Source organism: Canis lupus, chromosome 3 (genome assembly GCF_048164855.1).
Source record: "Canis lupus baileyi chromosome 3, mCanLup2.hap1, whole genome shotgun sequence".
Taxonomy (NCBI): domain Eukaryota; kingdom Metazoa; phylum Chordata; class Mammalia; order Carnivora; family Canidae; genus Canis; species Canis lupus.
The window spans coordinates 14,626,632-14,648,669 of NC_132840.1; positions in this window are offsets into that span (position 1 = coordinate 14,626,632).

Here is a 22,038-nt window from a genome sequence, read left to right on the forward strand (position 1 = left end):
AGGGTCGGGGAGGGATTAGGTTTAGAGAAGTTACTTCCCTAACGTCCCATGATCAGATACTAAGATTCAGAGTCCTGTCTTTTAACAACATAGCATTCTACTACTACTACTATAGTCTATTAAAGAAAAAACAAACTTTATTTTCAAAGTAATATAATGTGTAGTTTTGCATAGGGTTTCATGGTACCTCAAAAACCTCAAAAGAAGGACATTTAGGTCAAACTCTGGGTTCTCTGAAAATATCCTGGAGCAGAGAGATCTGGTTTTTAAAATACATTGAACAACAGGTTTTGCAAAACATGTAAAGACTGCCAATTTGTATAGGTAACTGAATTATATAAAGAATCTGAGAATTTTAGAGGGAGAGGAATATTATAAATCATTTAGCCTAGCTTTTAGAATGAGGACTTGGAATCCAGGGAGGTCAATGCACTTGCTGAAGGGCAGAGTGGCAATTCATATCACAGACAGTACAGTGCTAATAGCTCAGGACCTGCTTTCAACAATGTCATTATTTACAGTGCAAATTATAAATTCTGTAGACATGGTAACCCAGTAAAAAGTATATTAGGCAAGGTAGGGACACAATTGGAATTTTTATTCTAAGAATATTTTATTATTGGCAATGTGACAGATTTTGGGCAAAGGAAGACACGTATCAGATTATTACCTAAGTCAAGTGGTTCTCCAGAGAGTAATTTTGATACCCAAAACCACTGGTAACATCTAGAGGCATTTTTGATTGTCAAGACTGAAGGGAGGTGCTACCGGCATCTTGTGGATAGAAGCTAGGGATGCTGCTACATATCCTACAACAAATGGAAGAGCTCCTTCCTGCTAACATATACACATAATAATTTTCTGGCCCCATGTCAATGATGCCCAGGTTGGGAAGTCCTTTGGTCATCCAGTATGACATCAAGATGGCTGCAGTGAGGATGAGTTCAAGTTTCATTCATGCATTAAATATTCACTGTGGATCTATTTTTGTGCCAGTGACTATGATGTACTGCAGATAAAAAATATAAAGATATGCACAGGGAACCCGGGTCCTCCATGGTTTACAGTATTGTGGGAGATATTGGTGAGTACTGAGCTACTTAAATATAACATTAAGAGGATCATGGTGGTGGAAACGCATACAGAGGACATGGAGAATTAGCCTCCTACCAGAGGCTTACCTTCTGTCAGTTTCTTACATCAACCTTTTCATAATGTAATTATAATTAAACTGTAATGAAAAAGATCCTAACACATATATGGTGCTACAAGGGTAAGTAATGGGCCTACACTGGGAAGTCACATTGAAGGTACAATTTTAAGACAAAGAGGAGGAGGAAAATTATCCAGGTTGTTGGAACACCATCTGCAAAAAACTGAGTCAGAATTAGAAGGAAGGTAACAGATGGTGACCAGATCACAGAAAAAACTGTGTGGGGAAAGAGGAGGCTGATGAGGGTCATGGGGCAAGATCATACCAGCCAATCATTATTTTTAATCCAGCAATGGAAATCAAGTGCTCTGAAGTACTGATCCATAAGAGAACAATGTCCACTGATCTTAGTGGAAGCCCTTGATGATGTAAACGTGAAAAACACACTACCACACACAGCTGTGCTTTCTGAACAGTACAGAGGTACAATTAGAGTTTTGGATTCATTTACCAGGTATTTGGGGATGGTCCTATTTAGGATTTAGAATGGTCCTATGAACTTTTGGACCTGATTTCAGTTGTACCCCCCCCCCCAATACATATGTGTATACTATTTATTTAAGTCTCACTACATTTTTTAGAGAAACTACTATAATGGCTATGAATTTACTTATTTAAAGTCATCAGAATGAAAGAAATAAAGCATCTGTGAATGTGGCATTTCAGTGAATTGTGGCCTTTTCTAAGAACATTTTGAATTGCAAAGGAGACTTTTTTTTTTTTTTAAGAGATTGCAAATGAAAACAGAAGGGGTTTTTTGGGGGTCTATCTTATATTTTCTTAACAAAAATTAGTTTTGGAGAGAATGGCATCCCTCTGATTTCATGGTGTTTATATGAAAAATCACGCCTTTCTCAGGGATAGTAATTAAATAACTGAAAAAAAATTAAGATGATAGGGAATTAGTGGAGCATAAAGAATAAAGCTATTTCTCTTCCTTTAAAATACATTTGTGAGGTTGAGTACAGCCTCTGTGTGGCAAAATGGTGAATCTCTGTAGTGTTTAAAATATTTAATGCACAATTTACCTGTGACATAATTAAACTAAACAGTGAACTAGCAATTTGTATAAAAAGCAAAATGTCAAAGAGGAACAAGCACAGACATTAGAATCTAACCAACCTGATTGTGAATCTTGGCTATGGCCTCTTGCTTGCCCAATGGCCAGGTAGTTTTGAGGGAAGGCTGGGTTAGGGTATCTAGGACCTGTTACTCAAAAACTGAATATTGTTGGAAAAATGATATATGAAAGATAGAAAGAAGGCAGTATAGGATAATTGTGTCAAAAAGACCTTATCATTAGAGAGATGGTGTTTTCTTTCAGAATAATGTTCCTATTGGTGGGGAACCAATAGGAACCTTGATACCAAATAAATGGTAAGGTCCAGCTTACCTATTTTAATACCTTTAATTTTCTTAGAGAATTTGCCCATCCAGTGCAAATGAAAAGGCAGGATTAGGACATAGAGAAATTGGAAATGACTTCAAACTGATAAATTATTTCTTGCCTTTAACATTTGGGTAATTCTAAGTCATTTAGACACTGGGTTGACATAAATATTATTTAAAATAGCACTGATGTGGCACACATGCATCTTCTTTTAAAAAGTGACATTTCACTCACAAACTTCTATCATTAATAATAACTGGGCATGATAAAGATAGTGACATATTTGCATTTTTAGTTTTAAGGGAGCTGTACTTTGTGATATGAGTTCAGTATTTCCAAATTTCCCAGAGGGCCTAAAAAGCTTGTTATAATATTACTGCAATTATAATGATAGAAAAACAATGACAGATGATGGCTTTGTTTCTAGGGAATTACACTGGAATATGGAAAATATGGAAAATTAGACGATTTTTCTGAGTTACAAATTTGCTTCCAACTTGTTTGTATACTTGAGATACAAAGTTTGACAAATTTCCTCTACCCATCTGAATGATGATGGCTTCTTGTTTCCAGTAGAAGGTGAGCTGACCTCCTATTTAAAATGTAAAACAAAGTGTCAAAGCTGCCAAAAGTATCTTTAACGGACTGGACAAAGGAGAGACTAATTGAAATTCAGAGCAAGCAATTAACTCCACGGTTCATCAAATCACTAAATCTCCCTACTTTTTTTTTTTTTTAAAGATTTTTTAAAAACAAAACCCATGATAATCAAAAGACTTCCTTCTTGTAAATTAAGCATGTAAAACCACATCTGCTTCTTCAGGATAATTAATTCATTGACATTTAAATCAATTGATAAGAGCTCAAGCTAGTGCCATTAGGTAATTAGTAACCTAAGAAAACACGCGTGGAGTGCTTACCGTGTCCTCAGTACGGTACCAAGTGCTGGAGACACAGTAAAGAACAAGATGAACAAGATGTAGGCACAGCCCTCACAGAGCACATGGTCTGCCGTGGGATTCTAAGTTCAGGCTTATCTGGAAGCAATCGCGGGTCAAGGCTAGTGCTGCCAGGGGCCACCCTGTTCAGGCAGCAGGTGGAAACAGGAATGTGATGAACAGGAAGACACACACTAATACAACACATCGTGATGACCTCACACATGCCTTTGAAACCAAGTGTGAACACCAGCTTCTACCTGGAGCCCTCTGGCTTTGGAGGACTGGGCTTGTGGTGGGGGGGGATGGGGTACTAAAAGTAGAGGGAAGTAGAAGTGGCAGGTGACTGCATGCAGCCCACTGCTCAGGTGCTCATTCACGGCCCCCATCAAGTCGAAACCTAACCTGGATGGTCTGTGATCTGTCCAGTCTTAGCGGATCTGATTCTGACTAGGAGATATTCCTGGGATGAGAAGGCCACCTGCAGGGAGCAGGCTTTCAAACTGGATTCTGAGACGGGGTCATCAGAGTTGCCTTGGAGGAGGCGAAGTGCACGGGCCACCACGGCCAGACCCTCAGGCGCCCCTGCCTGTCCCCACTTCCACTGGAGCAGAGTCCCCTTCTGCCCTACTATCCAAGGGATTAATGGAGGAGGTTTTCTGCTTGAAAAACATGAAAACAGGGGATCCCTGGGTGGCTCAGTGCTTTGGCGTCTGCCTTCAGCCCAGGGCATGATCCTGGAGACCTGGGATCGAGTCCCCCATCGGGCTCCCTGCATGGAGCCTGCTTCTCCCTCTGCCTGTGCCTCTGCCTCTGTCTCTCATGAATAAATAAATAAAATCTTAAAAAAAAAAAAAAGAACTTGAAAACAAATGGAGGAGAATAATTAGCTAATTAAGTCTTAAATCTTTTAATATTTAGTAAATTGTGTGTGTATATATGCATATATATATAACATATATATATAATAGTTACATAAAATAAATAGGAGATAGATATAAAATAAAAATGAAGTCATTTTGGCTCTTGGGTGGGTCTTTCTCGGGTTATTCGCGTTACCACTGACTGGATGTGTGTCATCGGCCAAATTATCTAATTCATTTAAGCCTTGATTTCTTCTGCCAAGTGGGGTTAATAGAGGTACCTGTGTGCTAGCGCGGCTGAGAGAACGAAGAGTCGGCACAGACAGCGTTTAGAAGATAGCCTGGCACAGAGTGAGCTCGCAAGCGGCGTCATCGCTTCTCCTTCTGTGGCCAAGGGCACCTGCTGCATCAAGGAAGAGCAGGATGTTAAAAGGCGGAGGGAAAAAGCGGCCTCGGGATTCTGCTTTTGACTTTTAGCTAAGATTTTTGAGTCTAGAGTGACAAAAGAGCTTTCGACAGCTGGAGAGGCTTTGTGAGAAAAGGATATGCTAAATTCAAAAACCTCCTGCATTTTACAAACTAAGTCAGGGTGGTTAAGAGTGTGGGTTTTACGGTGAGTAATGAGGTAGGTAGGATGTAGAAAGGAAGGCAGCCGGCCTGAGAAAGTGGGGGTGCAGTGGTGCCATCACCAGGTGTGGTGTCCTGACCCAGCCCTGGAGGGAGGACCAGCATTCTCACACCCCTGGGCATTGGTTGAAGGGGGGTGTGAGTGGCAGAAACTGTGCCAGCACCCCACTTCACAGGGTGTGAGAGCTATACAAGGTGCAGGGTGGAAGGTGGTCCCTGAGGTCAGAGCCTTGAAACTGTACCCCGAGTCTGAGCTCCCACAGGTGGCACTGCCAAGCGCAACAACAGCTGGGGGTTCCCAAGTGCTTAGATCATGAGGACGCCAAGGGTACATTCAGCTGATGACCTGTGGAGGCCTCTGAGTGGGACAAAAGTATCTGGGGCCCTTTTAACTGCAGGCAGAAGGCTACAAACAGCAGTGGGCCCCAGACATCATCAACACCCCCTCCGTCAAGAATAGGACAGATAAGCTGCTGCTCGAAGGCCGAGCCCACAACAGAGGCCCCAGGAGCTTCATCAGCCCATTCACTTCTGAGGGCAGAGCGAACAGAGCAGGACTGCCCAGACATACTAGGATTTGCACACAGCCTTCTTCACAAAGCAGCCCTCTGGGGATAAGGAGGAAAAAAGGAAAGAGGGATTATAGAGAAACAGCCATGAAATGGGATTTCAGTTTTGCCGGTGCTCTCCCCTAATGAATCAGAACTCAACAGGAAGAGATGGTTTTGAACTGGAAAAAAAAAACAAAAAACAACCCCCCCCCCCCCCCCCCGCCCCAACCAAAACCTGTTGCCTTGAATTTATTCATTTTAAATCATCCCCATCTCCCTGCTGTGGCTTACTACTCAGGAATCGGGCTCCACAGAAACATTAAGAAAAATGACTTCTGTTGAACATTTCAGTTTGAACAGGATAAAATCTGACCCCTCTACAAAACATAAATGGTTAGCCATTGTTAATGGGGCCATCCATCTCCCATTTATAGAAGGTCGTCTCAGTTTTGTGGAGTCCCAGTGCGGGGGTTTCAGAGTGGTCACCACAATGTGATGTTTCTAAGGGTGGTTGTGTACACAGAGGCCTAACATCCAATGTCCTTTCTAAAGCCAAGTGATCCTCGAATGGGAACTCAGTGAGAGCTGACCATGAATCAGGAAGCATTTCTGATTTTTTTTTTTTTTTGAGTCACTAGTCATCCATTAAGAACATCCACCTTGCTTTCTGTAATTTCCCCTTGGGTGGGCTGGGGAGAATGTCCTAGAACCTTCAGAATTAGAAGGAACTTTATAGAGAATCTAGTCTAAATTCATACGTAAACTGAGTCCCGGGTGATCTAGATGACTTGAGGGAGGCTGCCTAATAACATGAGTGGCACACCTGAGCCTCAATGGCCTCTTGGTGCCCACTCAGAGCCCTCAGACACACACTCCAGGGCACATCACAGAGGTGGCTTGAAACATGCATGAAGGCTAGCCTTCAGATCCACTGAGACCAGCATTCCCTTTACAGATATCCATTAGAAAGTAATTTCCTGAGCACAGTGAGCACACGTTGTTAGCTCCCACAAGCAAGAAACTTTAACCAGGGTTAGCCACATTTTTCTGAGTGCTTGATTTTCTGAGGAAACCACTAGTTATCAAATTATCAAGAACTGAGTGAAGAGTGTACCCATTGGGGGACCTGATGAGGAAAAGCAATCTCATTTGGGTTTTGTTCAGAAGACGGAAAGTCATTTGACTTACAGGTTCACAAAAAAAAGTAAACTTCACTGCAGAAAGAGAACACTTCCAGTTGAGAATTCCTAGGTTTTATTGGAGTTCAGTAAAAGTAGAAGCTATTGATGTAGGAGGTTAATGTCTGTCACAGTCTGGGTATTTTGCAATGACTTCCTTCACAGCGTGTTCATTTTAAGAATAAAGAGGTCTTTATGGTTAGTAGAGGTTTAATGAGGATTACAATGGCCCCCCAGATGCTTACAACCCATTTAAATAACCCATAACCCCTATGTTTATCATGAGAGGGAACATGCCAATTTAAGGTATTACAAACATTCTCCTGAAAAACTTTCATTTCCACAGGCATTTTCAATAATTTTCCTCTACATTCTGCAATTTATAAATTGCAGAAGTTATGTCACTATGGAAACGACCTCTGGTCTGTTACTCGAATGCATGAATGATAAGCTTTGGGGATACACCTCCACTAGCAAATATCTTTCTTTACTGTTTATCCCTCCATACTTCCTTCTCCTGTTATACATGTTAGCTTGGAGACATCAGGGTAGGTATCACAAAGAAGACAAATATGGAATTAAATAAAAGCACAAATGTTTTCTGGAAATGGAATCAGGAGAACCTGAAGAAGACAAAAAACTAATAGAAGTGATGTCATCACAGCTATTATTTGTTGACTACTTACAATAGTTTGCTTCTGTAAATTCGAACTTTAGTGCAAACTAACATCAGGATCACCCAGCAGCTTGGTGAAGCACCCTGCTGGGCTCCACCCCTTCAGTACAGAAGGCGGTAGGTCTGGGGGTGGGGCCCCGGCTTTGATTTCTTACCGAGTCCCAGGTGAAGCTGATACTGCTGGGCTAGACACCCTGCGCTCAGCATCCAAGTATTTTTTTAATTGTGGTGAAATACACGGTATATAAGATTTGCCATTTTGGGGCATCTGGATGGCTCAGTGGTTGAGCCTTTGGCTCAGGTTGTGATCCTTGGGTCCTGGCATCAAGTCCCACATCTGGCTCCCCTCAGGGAGCCTGCTTCTCCCTCTGTCTATGTCTCTGCCTCTCTGTGTCTCTCATGAATAAATAAATAAAATCTTAAAAAAAATAGATTTGCCATTTTAATCATTTTCAAGCATATGGCATTAATTACATTCACATTGCCATGTAATCATCTGGTGATGGTTCTACCTCCCAAACTCTTTCATCCCAAACTGAAACTGCTCTTCTAATAAGTAACTTCTATTCCTCCCTCCACCAAGCCTTTGGCAACCACCATTCCACTGTCTCTATGAATTTGCCTTGTAGGGACCTCATAAAGTGAAATCATACATTATTTGTCCTCTGGTGACTACCTTATTTCAGTCGGCATAGTGTATCCAGGCTGTAGCATGTGTCAGAATCTCCTTCCTCTTTAAGGCTGAATAATATTCCCTGGGTGTGCATCCCACATTTGTTGATCTATCCAAATACCTGCTTTCTATTCTTTGGGGTATAAATCTAGAAGTAGAATTACTGATTCTAAGCATTTTACATGTATACTTACACTACAAATTTAGAAAAAAATAAGTTCTCATCCCTATCTTATAGTTGAAGTAACTGACACCCGAATTCACCTTCTCTTCCACAGGCCATGCAGCTTGGTAAGCAGCTTCTGGGTCCTGGCACAGGCACGCTGCCTCCTCCTCTCAGGTACCCAGGTCACTTAATTTTCTTCTCCACCTGAAGAAAGCATTTTATTTTCCTGGAAAAACTCCCCTCATTGATACAGACATTAATTTTTGACAATAAAGGTGGAAGTAATTACCTTTCAAAATTAATGGCTAGCATGAGATTAAATAATAATATGTATATAAAAATTCTGGTAGGGGAAAAAGCAAATTATTCTTTCCAGTTTGTTAATTTATGCATTTCTCCTTTAAATTATTTCTGGAATAAAGTAAGCTCAACTATTTCGAAAATCTGCCACTTAGGGGCCAGAGCTATTTTCCATTGCCTCCACAGTTCAACAAAATGACAATCTGACAGTGGAGTGGAACAGTCCTCCCAATGATCAGAATAGCAGGATGGGCCATGGTCATCTATTCGGCCCTCTGGATAATTAAGCCAACCATCCACTGAGAAATTCCTGCAGTGGGCTTTACATGCAGTTAGGTTAAATTAATATGCCACAAGAATTAGAAGCCATGATCTGAATACTATGGGGAAAATCTAGTACAGAATATAGGACATAGGATAACAGAACAATGTGGCTGAGAAACTCACAGGGAGCCCAGTTTAAAACACTAGATTCTATTTCTGGAATGTATCTTCCTCCTATGTGGATTGCTTATGTCCATAACTAAGACTCAAAAAAGCTGGTATGTGTGACAGTGCACGTCAAGTATGAGGGATGATGAAGACGGTGGATGAAAATGGTCCGAAGACTGGAGGGTATCATTAATTATGGATATTTTAAATATTTTAAAGGTGTGCATGTATTCTCCTGGATTCATAATCAGGATGTGGTGGGTTTTAAGACTGTGTGTAGGGAAGTAAGCATTTCCGTTCTCCAAATCCTGTCTCAGATCATACATAGATAGTCTTCCTTGCCAACCCCAATCTTGGAGAATATTGAAAGATTTTTAGAGCATTATTGCCTTTGTAACTGAAAGCTAACCTTTAGGTAAAAGAGACAGGAGAGAATATGAGAGTATATGAGAAAAGCACTTTCCTACTCCTTGGTCTAGTTCCTCAGGCAGTAGGATACTGTAATTCTAGAAATCAAGCGGAGAGAAAGATTTGTTATAGAAGCAACTGAAAGGTTGGCACTTTGTCCTACATGGAACAAAATCTGGCAACTATTTTCCCATCCCTAGTCCTGTAGGCTGTAACCTAGAAGTTGCCGGCTCTCCTAGTTGCTCCGTGAATTGTATAATTTTCCATCTTACTTGTGGAACTCTAAATGAGCTGTCTTTTGTGGGAGATTATTCCTAGCCTTTCCCCCATCTTCCAGAAAATAGTCCTTTCCCCCTTACATCACCATAAGCATGGCCTTCCTGGTACTTTTAGGGTAACATTTAGGATTGCTATTTAATGAATCGGAAATTTAAATTTTCACTCAATAACAAAGGGCTCTTATCACATCTCCTATAGTTCCGCTTTCACTAAAATATTTTTCTCCCTCCATTTCAAAAGTTAGTGATAATTCATTCAAAGGGAGAACAACCGGGGGCAGGGCAAGGTGGCGGAGGAGTAGGGTCACCAAGTTACCTGTCCCCACCAACTCACCTATATAACTTTCAAATCATCCTGAAAACCTAAGAATTCAACCTGAGATTTCGAGAGAGAACAGCTGGAATGCTACAGAGAGAAGGGTTTTCGCTTCTAACAAGGTTGGGGGGTGGAGGGATAAAACAGAATCCGGGGGGGAGGGGCATGGCAAGGAGCTGGGCTAAGGCCATGGGGAGAGCCTGGGGAATATATGACCAGGCTCTGCAAGAAATATTAAGGGGGACTCTGTAAAAAGAAAGAGGAAGCCCAAAGAAATAAACCACAAAAAAAGGGACAGAATAGGTACTATGACGACACTAAATTCATATCTTTCAATAGTAACTCCGAACGTGAATGGGCTTAATGATCCCATCAAAAGACTCAGGGTCTCAGACGGGATGAAAAAGCAAGACTCATCTATTTGCTGCCTACAAGAGACTCATTTTAGACCTAAGGACACCTACAGCCTGAAAATAAAAGGTTGGAGAACCATTTACCATTCAAATGGTCCTCAAAAGAAAGCAGGGGTGGCCATCTTCATATCACATAAATTAAAGTTTATCCCAAAGACTGTAGTAAGAGATGAAGAGGAACACTATATCATACTTAAAGGATCTATCAGCAAGAGGACCTAACAATCATGAGTATTTATGGCCCAAATGTGGGAGCTGCCAAGTATATCAATCAACTAATAACCAAAGTAAAGACATACTTAAATAATAATACACTTATACTGGGAGACTCTAGCACGGTGCTTTCTGCAAATGACATATTCTAAGCACAACGTCTCCAAAGAAACAAGAGCTTTATTATATTTTTTTAATTTTTTTTTGGACTTCAATTTGCCAACATATAGCATAACACCCAGTGCTCATCTGGCCAAGTGCCCCCCTCAGTGCCCATCACCCAGTCACCCCAATCCCCCGCCCACCTCCACTTCCACTACCCCTTGTTAATTTCCCAGAGTTAGGTGTCTCTCATGTTTGAAATAAGAGCTTTAAATGATACACTGGACCAGATGGATTTCAGATACTTACAGAACTTTACATCCAAATGCAACTGAATACACATTCTTCTCAAGTGCACATGGAACTTTCTCCAGAATAGACCACATACTGGGTCACAAATGAGGTCTCAACTGATACCAAAAGATTGGGATTGTCCCCTGCATATTTTCAGATCATAATGCTTTGAAACTTGAACTCAATCATAAGAAAAAATTTGGAAGAGACTCAAACACATGGAGGTTAAAGAGCATGCTGCTAAAAGATGAAAAGGTCAACCAGGAAATTAGAGAAGAATTAAAAAGATTCATGGAAACTAATGAAAAAGAAGATCCGACTGTTCAGAATCTTTGGGATACAGCAAAAGCAGTCCTAATAGGGAAATACATTACAAATATCCCTCAAAAAATAGGAAAAAACTCAAAAACACAAGCTAATCTTGCACCTAAAGGAACTGGAGAAAGAACAGCAAATAAAACCTACACCAAGCAGAAGAGAATTAATAAAGATTCAAGCAGAACTCAATGAAATAGAGACCAGAAGAAATGTAGAACAGATCAACAAAACCAGGAGCTGATTCTTTGAAAGAATTAATAAGATATATAAACTATTAGCCAGCCTTATTAAAAACAAAAGAGAAAAGACTCAAATTAATAAAATCACAAATGAAAGAGATATCACAACCAATACTAAGGGAATACAAACAAGTTTAAGAACATATTATGAGCAGCTATATGCCAATAAATTAGGCAATCTAGAAGAAACAGATGCATTTCTGGAAAACCACAAACTACCAAAACGGGAACAGGAAGAAATAGAAAACCTGAACGGGCCAATAACCAGGGAGGAAATTGAAGCAGTCATCAAAAACCTCCCAAGACACAAAAGTCCAGGGCCAGATGGCTTCCCAGGGGAATTCTATCAAATGTTTAAAGAAGAAACCATACCTATTCTACTAAGGCTGTTCCAAAAGGTAGAAAAGGACGGAATACTTCCAAACTCGTTTTATGAGGCCAGCATCATCTTAATTCCAAAACCAGACAAAGACCCCACCAAAAAAGAAGAATTATAGACCAATATCCCTGATGAACACAGATGCAAAAATTCTCACCAAGAGTACAGTAGGATCCTACAGTACATTAAGAAGATTATTCACCATGACCAAGTGGGATTTATCCCCAGGATGCAAGGCTGGTTCAACACTTGTAAAGCAATCAACGTGATAGATCATATCAACAAGAGAAAAAACAAGAAGCATATGATCCTCTCAATAGATGCAGAGAAAAGCATTTGACAAAATACAGCATCCATTCCTGATCAAAACTCTTCAGAGGGTAGGGATAGAGGGAACATTCCTCAGCATCTTAAAAGCCATCTACGAAAAGCCCACAGCAAATATCATTCTCAGTGGGAAAACACTGGGAGCCTTTCCCGTAAGATCAGGAACACGACAGGGATGTCCACTCTCACCACTGCTATTCAACATAGTACTAGAAGTCCTGGCCTCAGCAATCAGGCGACAAAAAGAAATAAAAGGCATTCAAATGGGCAAAGAAGAAGTCAAACTCCCTCTTTGCAGATGACATGATACTGTACATAGAAAACCCAAAGGACTCCACCCCAAGATTGCTAGAACTCATACAGCAATTCGGCAGTGTGGCAGGATACAAAATCAATGCCCAGATATCAGTGGCATTTCTATACACTAACAATGAGACTGAAGAAAGAGAAATTAAGGAGTCAATCCCATTTACAATTGCACCCACAAGCATGAGATACCTAGGAATAAACCTAACCAAAGAGGTAAAGGATCTATACCCTAAAAACTATAGAACACTTCTGAAAGAAATTGAGGAAGACACAAAGAGATGGAAAAATATTGCATGCTCACGGATTGGAAGAATTCATATTGTGAAAATGTCTATGCTACCCAGGGCAATTTACACATTTAATGCAATCCCTATCAAAATACCATGGACTTTCTTCAGAGAGTTGGAGCAAATCATCTTAAGATTTGTGTGGAATCAGAAAAGACCCCGAATAGCCAGAGGAATATTGAAAAAGAAAACCAGAGCCCAGGGCATCACAATGCCAGATTTCAGGTTGTACTACAAAGCTGTGGTCATCAAGACAGTGTGGTACTGGCACAAAAACAGACACATAGATCAATGGAACAGAATAGAGAACCCAGAAGTAGACCTGAACTTTATGGTCAACTAATATTCGATAAAGGAGGAAAGACTATCCACTGGAAAAAGGACAGTCTCTTCAATAAATGGTGCTGGGAAAATTGGACATCCACATGCAGAAGAATGAAACTAGACCATTCTCTTACACCAGACACAAAGAGAAACTCAAAATGGATGAAAGATCTAAATGTGAGACAAGATTCCATCAAAATCCTAGAGGAGAACACAGGCAACACCCTTTTTGAACTTGGCCACAGCAACTTCTTGCAAGATACATCCATGAAGGCAAGGGAAACAAAAGCAAAAATGAACTATTGGGACTTCATCAAGATAAAAAACTTCTGCACAGCAAAATAAATAGTCAACAAAACTAAAAGACAACCTACAGAATGGGAGAAGATATTTGCAAATGACGTATCAGATAAAGGGCTAGTATCCAAGATCTATAAAGAACTTCTTAAACTCAACAGCAAAGAAACAAACAATCAAATCATGAAATGGGGGAAAGACATGAACAGGAATTTCACCAAAGAAGACATAGACATGGCCAAGAAGCACATGAGAAAGTGCTCCACATCACTGGCCATCAGGGAAATACAAATCAAAACCACAATGAGATCCCACCTCACACCAGTGAGAATGGGGAAAATTAACAAGACAGGAAACCACAAATGTTGGAGAGGATGCAGAGAAAAGGGAACCCTCTTACACTGTTGGGAAGGTGAACTGGTGCAGCCACTCTGAAAACTGTGTGGAGGGTCCTCAAAGAGTTAAAAATAGACCTGCCCTACGACCCAGCAATTGCACTGCTGGGGATTTACCCCAAAGATACAGATCCAGTGAAACGCCGGGACACCTGCACCCCGATGTTTCTAGCAGCAATGTCCACAAATGCCAAACTGTGGAAGGCGCCTCGGTGTCCATCGAAAGATGAATGGATAAAGAAGATGTGGTCTATGTATGCAATGGAATATTCCTCAGACATTAGAAATGACAAATACCCACCATTTGCTTCAATGTGGATGGAACTGGAGGGTATTATGCTGAGTGAAATAAGTCAATCTTAGAAGAGCAAACATTATATGGTCTCATTCATTTGGGGAATATAAAAAATAGTGGAAGGGATTATAGGGGAAAGGAGAAAAAATGAGTGGGAAATATCAGAGAGGGTGACAGAGTATGAGAGACTCCTAACTCTGGAAATGAATGAACAAAGGGTAGTGGAAGGGGAGGTGGGCGGGGGGATGGGGTGACTGGGTGATGGGCACCAAGGGGGGCACTTGACAGGATAAGCACTGGATGTTATGTTGTATGTTGGCAAATGGAACTCAAAAAAAAAAAAAAAGAGAGAAAAGAAAAGGAAAAGAAAAATAGGGGGAACAAATTAAGGATACAGGATGGCATTCTCTATCTTTTTTGAACATATTATCCCCACCCCAAGTCAAGCCTTTATTTTTTATGTTAATTTTCTTGCACAGAGGACTTTAAAAATCCTTTTCTCATATTTAGAGATAATGTTGAATCATGAATAAATTCTGAATGGGTCCCTTCTTGAAACTGTTTCTATAGCTTGAGGCTCCTTCCTTATATCAGTATTTGACTATCTTCCTTTCCATATCTAGAACATTCTTTTACTGAGCTCAAATGGCTCTCTGATCAGAAACAGTGGTTCCACTAAATAACTCTTTCAGTTCTCAAGGTACTTATGATTCTCTAGACATTTAATGGGAGATCCAAATATTTACTTATAAAGCTCCATCCTGTTGTAATAATGAATCTTAATTATTTCTTATTGAAATTGGATTCTCCGAAGCCAACATGGTGCCTGAACATTCAGTGTTCTCTTGCCCTTCGGTCAGGATTCCTTTTTGCATATAAGAGACACACACACTGGACAATTTGAGCAAAAAAGAGCTTCATGGAAGAAAACTGAATAGTTCACAGCACAGGCTTGTCTGGGTCCAGAGAGAGTTGGGAGGTTTTCAGGAATACCACCCCAAATCTTATCAACAGAGCCTCCTGCATATCTGTGCAAAATCTGATTGGCCCTACTTCTTTCTCTATTCAATGCTTCAGGAGTCAGTTCCATGAAGACTTTGATGGGCTTTCTGAATGTGATATCAGACAGTGCCTTGTCTTGAGCCTGCCTGCACAACCTACTTTTATCACCTGAGAAGGAACTTCCTGAAGCTGCTGGGAGAGACAGCCTCAAGAACCCAACCGTGCTGGGGAGCCAAGGCGTATGGAGTCACAACAGGGCAGAGGATGGGTCTATGCTGCTTCCTTCCATCACTCAGGTGCACAGTTAAGACCTTTATTTCATTAAGGCTCCTCAGATGGTCCTGGTAGGATGCAGCCTTATAGCTCATCATGGTGGCTAAATGGGTAACACATCTTTGTATCAGCTTGCTTTCCTTTCCTGTTTCAACTCCTACTATGAACTCCTGCTCCCTGGGATCACACGCCCCCCAAAACTACTGGCTTACAAGTCTGTTCCTTCAGACTTTTCTTTGAGGAAATCAATGATAAGAAAGCTTGGTTTACTATGAATTTATAATTCCATTTCTATCTCAATTAGCTTAAAGTTAGTATACTCTTTTATTATTTTTTAAAAAGTTATTCTATAGAACTGAGGGTTGATGGAAGAAGGTGGGTCGGGGATGGACTAGATGGGTGATGGGCATTAAGGAAGGCACTTGTGATGAGCACTGGGTTTTGTCTGTAAGTGATGGATCACTGAATTCTACTCTAGAAACCAATACTGCACTGTATGTTAACTAACAAAATTTAAAAAGAGAAAAAAGTTACTCTAGAGATTGCAACATGCCTTCTTGATTAATTAAAGTCTAATTTATTGCCCTGGGTAACATTGACATTTTCACAATATTAATTCTGCCAATCCATGAGCATGGAATATTTTTTCCATCTCTTTGTGTCTTCCTCAATTTCTTTCAGAAGTGTTCTATAGTTTTTAGGGTATAGATCCTTTACCGCTTTGGTTAGGTTTATTCCTAGGTATCTCATGCTTGTGGGTGCAATTGTAAATGGGATTGACTCCTTAATTTCTCTTTCTTCAGTCTCATTGTTAGTGTATAGAAATGCCATTGATTACTGGGCATTGATTTTGTACCCTGCCACGCTGCCAAATTGCTGTATGAGTTCTAGCAATCTTGGGGTGGAAGCTTTTGGGTTTCTATGTAGAGTATCATGTCATCGGCGAAGAGGGAGAGTTTTACTTCTTCTTTGCCAATTTGAATGCCTTTAATGTCTTTTTGTTGTCTGATTGCTGAGGCTAGGACTTCCAGTACTATGTTGAATAGCAGTGGTGAGAGTGGAAATCCCTGTCTTGTTCCTGATCTTAGGGGAAAGGCTCCCAGTGCTTCCCCATTGAGAATGATATTTGCTGTAGGCTTTTTGTAGATGGCTTTTAAGATGTGGAGGAACACGTTTAATGCAATCCCTATCAAAATACCACGGACTTTCTTCAGAGAGTTAGAACAAATTATTTTAAGATTTGTGTGAAATCAGAAAAGACCCCGAATAGCCAGGGGAATTTTAAAAAAGAAAACCATATCTGGGGGCATCACAATGTCAGATTTCAGGTTGTACTACAAAGCTGTGGTCATCAAGACAGTGTGGTACTGGCACAAAAACAGACACATAGATCAATGGAACAGAATAGAGAACCCAGAAGTGGACCCTGAACTTTATGGTCAACTAATATTCGATAAAGGAGGAAAGACTATCCACTGGAAGAAAGACAGTCTTTTCAATAAATGGTGCTGGGAAAATTGGACATCCACATGCAGAAGAATGAAACTAGACCACTCTCTTTCACCATACACAAAGAGAAACTCAAAATGGATGAAAGATCTAAATGTGAGACAAGATTCCATCAAAATCCTAGAGGAGAACACAGGCAACACCCTTTTTGAACTCAGCCACAGTAACTTCTTGCAAGATACATCCACGAAGGCAAAGAAACAAAAGCAAAAATGAACTATTGGGACTTCATCAAGATAAGAAGCTTTTGCACAGCAAAGGATACAGTCAACAAAACTAAAAGACAACCTACAGAATGGGAGAAGATATTTGCAAATGACGTATCAGATAAAGGGCTAGTTTCCAAGATCTATAAAGAACTTATTAAACTCAACACCAAAGAAACAAACAATCCAATCATGAAATGGGCAAAAGACATGAAGAGAAATATCACAGAAGAAGACATAGACATGGCCAACACGCACATGAGAAAATGCTCCGCATCACTTGCCATCAGGGAAATACAAAGCAAAACCACAATGAGATCCCACCTCACACCAGTGAGAATGGGGAAAATTAACAAGGCAGGAAACCACAAATGTTGGAGAGGATGAGGAGAAAAGGGAACCCTCTTGCACTGTTGGTGGGAATGTGAACTGGTGCAGCCACTCTGGAAAACTGTGTGGAGGTTTCTCAAAGAGTTAAAAATAGACCTGCCCTACGACCCAGCAATTGCACTGTTGGGGATTTACCCCAAAGATTCAGATGCAATGAAACGCCAGGACACCTGCACCCCGATGTTTCTAGCAGCAATGTCCACAATAGCCAAACTGTGGAAGGAGCCTCGGTGTCCATCGAAAGATGACTGGATAAAGAAGATGTGGTTTATGTATACAATGGAATATTCCTCAGCCATTAGAAACGACAAATACCCACCATTTGCTTCGATGTGGATGGAACTGGAGGGTATTATGCTGAGTGAAGTAAGTCCATCGGAGAAGGACAAACATATGTTCTCATTCATTTGGGGAATATAAATAATAGTGAAGGGGAATATAAGGGAAGGGAGAAGAAATGTGTGGGAAATATCAGAAAGGGAGACAGAACATAGAAGACTCCTAACTCTGGGAAACTAACTAGGGGTGGTGGAAGGGGAGGAGGGCGGGGGGTGGGGGTGAATGGGTGATGGGCACTGAGGGGGGCTCTTGAGGGGATGAGCACTGGGTGTTATTTTGTATGTTGGCAAAGTGAACACCAATAAAAAATAAATTTATTATAAAAAAAAGTCTAATTTAGATTAGTACTTTTTTCATGTCCTGGTCAGTTGCATGGAGCTTTTTCTCTGACACATGGACTACTGGTGCTGAATATTTTATAAGAATTTCAAATTCCACATGGTATCAGGATGTGCTGTTCTGTACAATAGATAATGACTATTTTTAAAAGGAAAGGACTATTTATTAAGGAGGAAATAGAGTCCTATAAATTGCTTTCATAGCTGAGGTTGGTGTCTTATGCATCAATACCGTGGCAGAAAATGAGCCAGTAAACCATGAGTTTAGTGAACTCATCACTGATGCACCCCACCAGAAATACTATTTTTTAAGCTGCCAATAGGTACTGAGTATTTATGTATTCTTTGTATCTTTGTGTGTGCATATGTGTATTTCTTTTTCAATTTTATTGTGGCAAAATACACATAAGATTTACCATTTTTAAAAAAGATGTATTTATTCATGAGAGACACATACAGAGAGAGAGAGAGAGGCAGAGACACAGGCAGAGGGAGAAGTAGGCTCCTTGCAGGGAGCCCGACATGGGACTCGATCCCGGGTCTCCAGGATCATGCCCTGGGCTGAAGGCGGCGCTAAACGGCTGAGCCACTGGGGCTGCCCCAGATTTACCATTTTTAAGTGTAAAGTTCAGTGGTATTAAATACATTTCTTGTATGATGCAAGCCATCATGATATCCATCTCCACAAATTTTGTCATTTTGTAAAACTGAAACTGTATATTCAAAATGACATACTTTTGCTAGCATATTGATCTGTTTAGTTTTACTCTTTGATTTGCCTTTAATATAATTTTCTTTCTGTGTGAGAACACATGTCAATATGACTTTGAATGAAAGACTGTGGTGACAGATGCTCTCACATTTTGTTTGTCGAAAAATGTTTTGCTTCCGTTTTCCAAAGGATGCTTTTATTGGGCATGGAGCGCCACATTGACTGTTACTTTCTTTTAGCACTTTTTAGAAATAATGAAAAATAATTGTATCTTGGCTTCCACTGTTTCTTGTTGAGAAATCAACTGTCATTCTTATTTTCCTGCTAGGAAGGAAAATATAAACTTTTTCTTCTGGCCGATTTTTGAGATTTTTCCATTTGTCTTTGGCTTTCAGCAGTGTTTTTGGTGTGGCTTTTTTTTTTTTTTTTTTTTTTTAGATTTTATTTATTTATTCATGAGAGAGGCAGAGAGTGAGGCAGAGACATAGGCAGAGGGAGAGGCAGATTCCCCACAGGAAACCCAATGCAGGACTTGATCCCAGGACTCTGGGATCACAACCTGAGCCGAAGGCAGATGCTCAACCAATGAGCCACCCAGGTGCCCCTTGGGTGGCTTTCTAAAGGCACCCTGCTTGAAATTTGTAACACTTCTTGTTTATGGCTTAACGTCTTCCATGAATTTTGGAAAATCGTCTGCCATTGTATTTTCAAATACTGCTTCTGCCCCATTATCTTTCCTCTTTCCCGCAACTACATGTAGTATTACACCTTATGTCTAAGTTCTATCCATGTCATGTATCTCCTTTTCATTCTTCTTAGTACTGGTCCTACTTTTTTCCACTCTCTGCTTCATCCTTGAACTTTTCTTGTCATCTACTAGCCAAACCATCTTGCAAACTATGTCTAACATATATTCATCTACTTGGCAACTCTTTCCGTTTTGGATGGCTTTGTTGCTAGAACTTTTCTTTGCCCTTCATTAGACATTCTAGTTCTCTGCCAATTCTAACCTGTCTTTTAAACTTGGAAATGTTTAATTACCATGATCTCAAGGCACATATTTGATATTTTCATTGTTTTTCTTTTGCATCTATTTTTATTGTACGATTTTTTTCTTTTATGTCAAATCATATTTTATTGACTCTTGTACATTTATATAAAGATATGGAATAAGGATTTGCTTTTGCTACAGACATATAGCTGGATTGGAGAGTATCACCTAAATCTAACTGGGAACTGAGTAGGTTTTAAGTTAGAGGTTTCAGTATTAGTGACTGCTGGCTTCTGGTTCTCCTATCACATTTTGTGTGGAGATTTTGGGGAGCCAACAGAAGTCCCTATTAATTTAAAAGGGTCCCTCTCCTTGTGGGGTGAACATAAACTCCATTTTTTTTCCTTCTCCCAATCTAATGGGACTATTGGAATGTTTAGTCTCCAGAGTCCCTTAGCAACTGCTTTTAGCTTTCTCAGTGCCTTGAGTGGAGAATGATGCCAACTGCCAGACTTCTATTTCTTTGTTTTTTTTTTTCTTTTCCTGGATCTTAGCCCCCCAAATACTTACTGCCTTAAAAGTAGCTCTCTGATTTCTTCTAACAATTTTGTTTGGTTTTGTCCAGTTTATTCCAGTGGTTCTCAGGGCAGAAGTTGGTCTATCACAAACTATGTTGCTATTAACATAAACTGAGATTACAAAGGCTAGGAAAGATTTGATAGAGCATTTACACACCCACTACTATATTAAGAGCAAATCTCACTGGCTGGTCTTGCCAGTTTCCCTAAAGCTCACTCTCTTTCCCCAGATAGAACTCTGGCCAACAGAGTTAATCTCATCTGAGTGTTCTGGCTAAAATGCCTCTTGGATATCGATTCACAGATCAACAAGGTGATAATAGCTTCCATTTTCACAAGTATTGTTTGCTGACAATTAAAGCACTATCTTTTTTTTTTTAGGCTAAAATAATTTTTCTTCCGAATGGCAGAGAAAATGTGGATAGTGCAGACAGTAAAAATTTACAATAAGAATCAATAAAGCTGCAAAGCAAGAGAATAGACAAATTATGAGATTGCTGAAAGATACTAAAAATGAATAAATATAGTAACAGTAATATTTTCATAAGGCATATTAACTTCCCTTTGGGTAGAAATAGTGTTGTTTCATAGAATCAAGAACATGCTAACCCTAGTAGGTAAATATAAAAGCAAAGCAAAAGCAAAACCATGCTGGTATAATAAATGTTAAATTCTGGTTTAAGTTCACTTTGCCAATAAATGGTGGTGAAAATGAACATGTTAATGTTAATATATTGTTAAAATTGTGCTAGTGAGGAGGATATGGTATCCCTGCACTCACACACTCCTCCATCTGGACATCTCTTCCAGACTTTCGCAAGCAGATGCATAAGGAAAGGCAGGGAAAGCATGAGAGTAGAATGCATAATTCAAGCATTATGAATCTATCAATCTGGAAGAACTAATGGCAGAGGCAATCTCATATTGCATCTAGAAGCCCAAGTATGTGCCAATTATTTTATATAATAACAACAATAATAATAAATGTTTTAATATATGAGAAATAGCAATGTCCAATGTGCTCTGTTCAAAAAGTTAAGATTATAAGCAGTTTTCACTTTGGAGAAACTGAAAAAGTAATAAATCCTGGATAAAGAGATAGGATAAATAGCAAATGTTATTTATATACAAAAACAATCCCCACACGCTTTACTTTGGTTTGATTGATAATAATAACTTTATTAAGCAAAGTTTGAGGGATTCTCAGGTATTGACTTCACTTTGTTAGGTATTAAGAAACAGAACATTAGCAGGACTGCAGGAACTCCTGTGCTGCTACATCTGGTCATAACGTCCAGTCAAAAATAACCATTACCTAGATTTCCAATCCAATTGATTAGTTTTGACTGTTTGTGGAATCTATCTAAATAGCACATTGATATTTGTGTCTTAACTTCTGTTGCTCAACATACTTGTAGAATTTATACATGGTTGTTCCTTGCAGCATAAGCTAAATAATTTCTTTTTTATACATTATTCCATTATATGGATATACTATA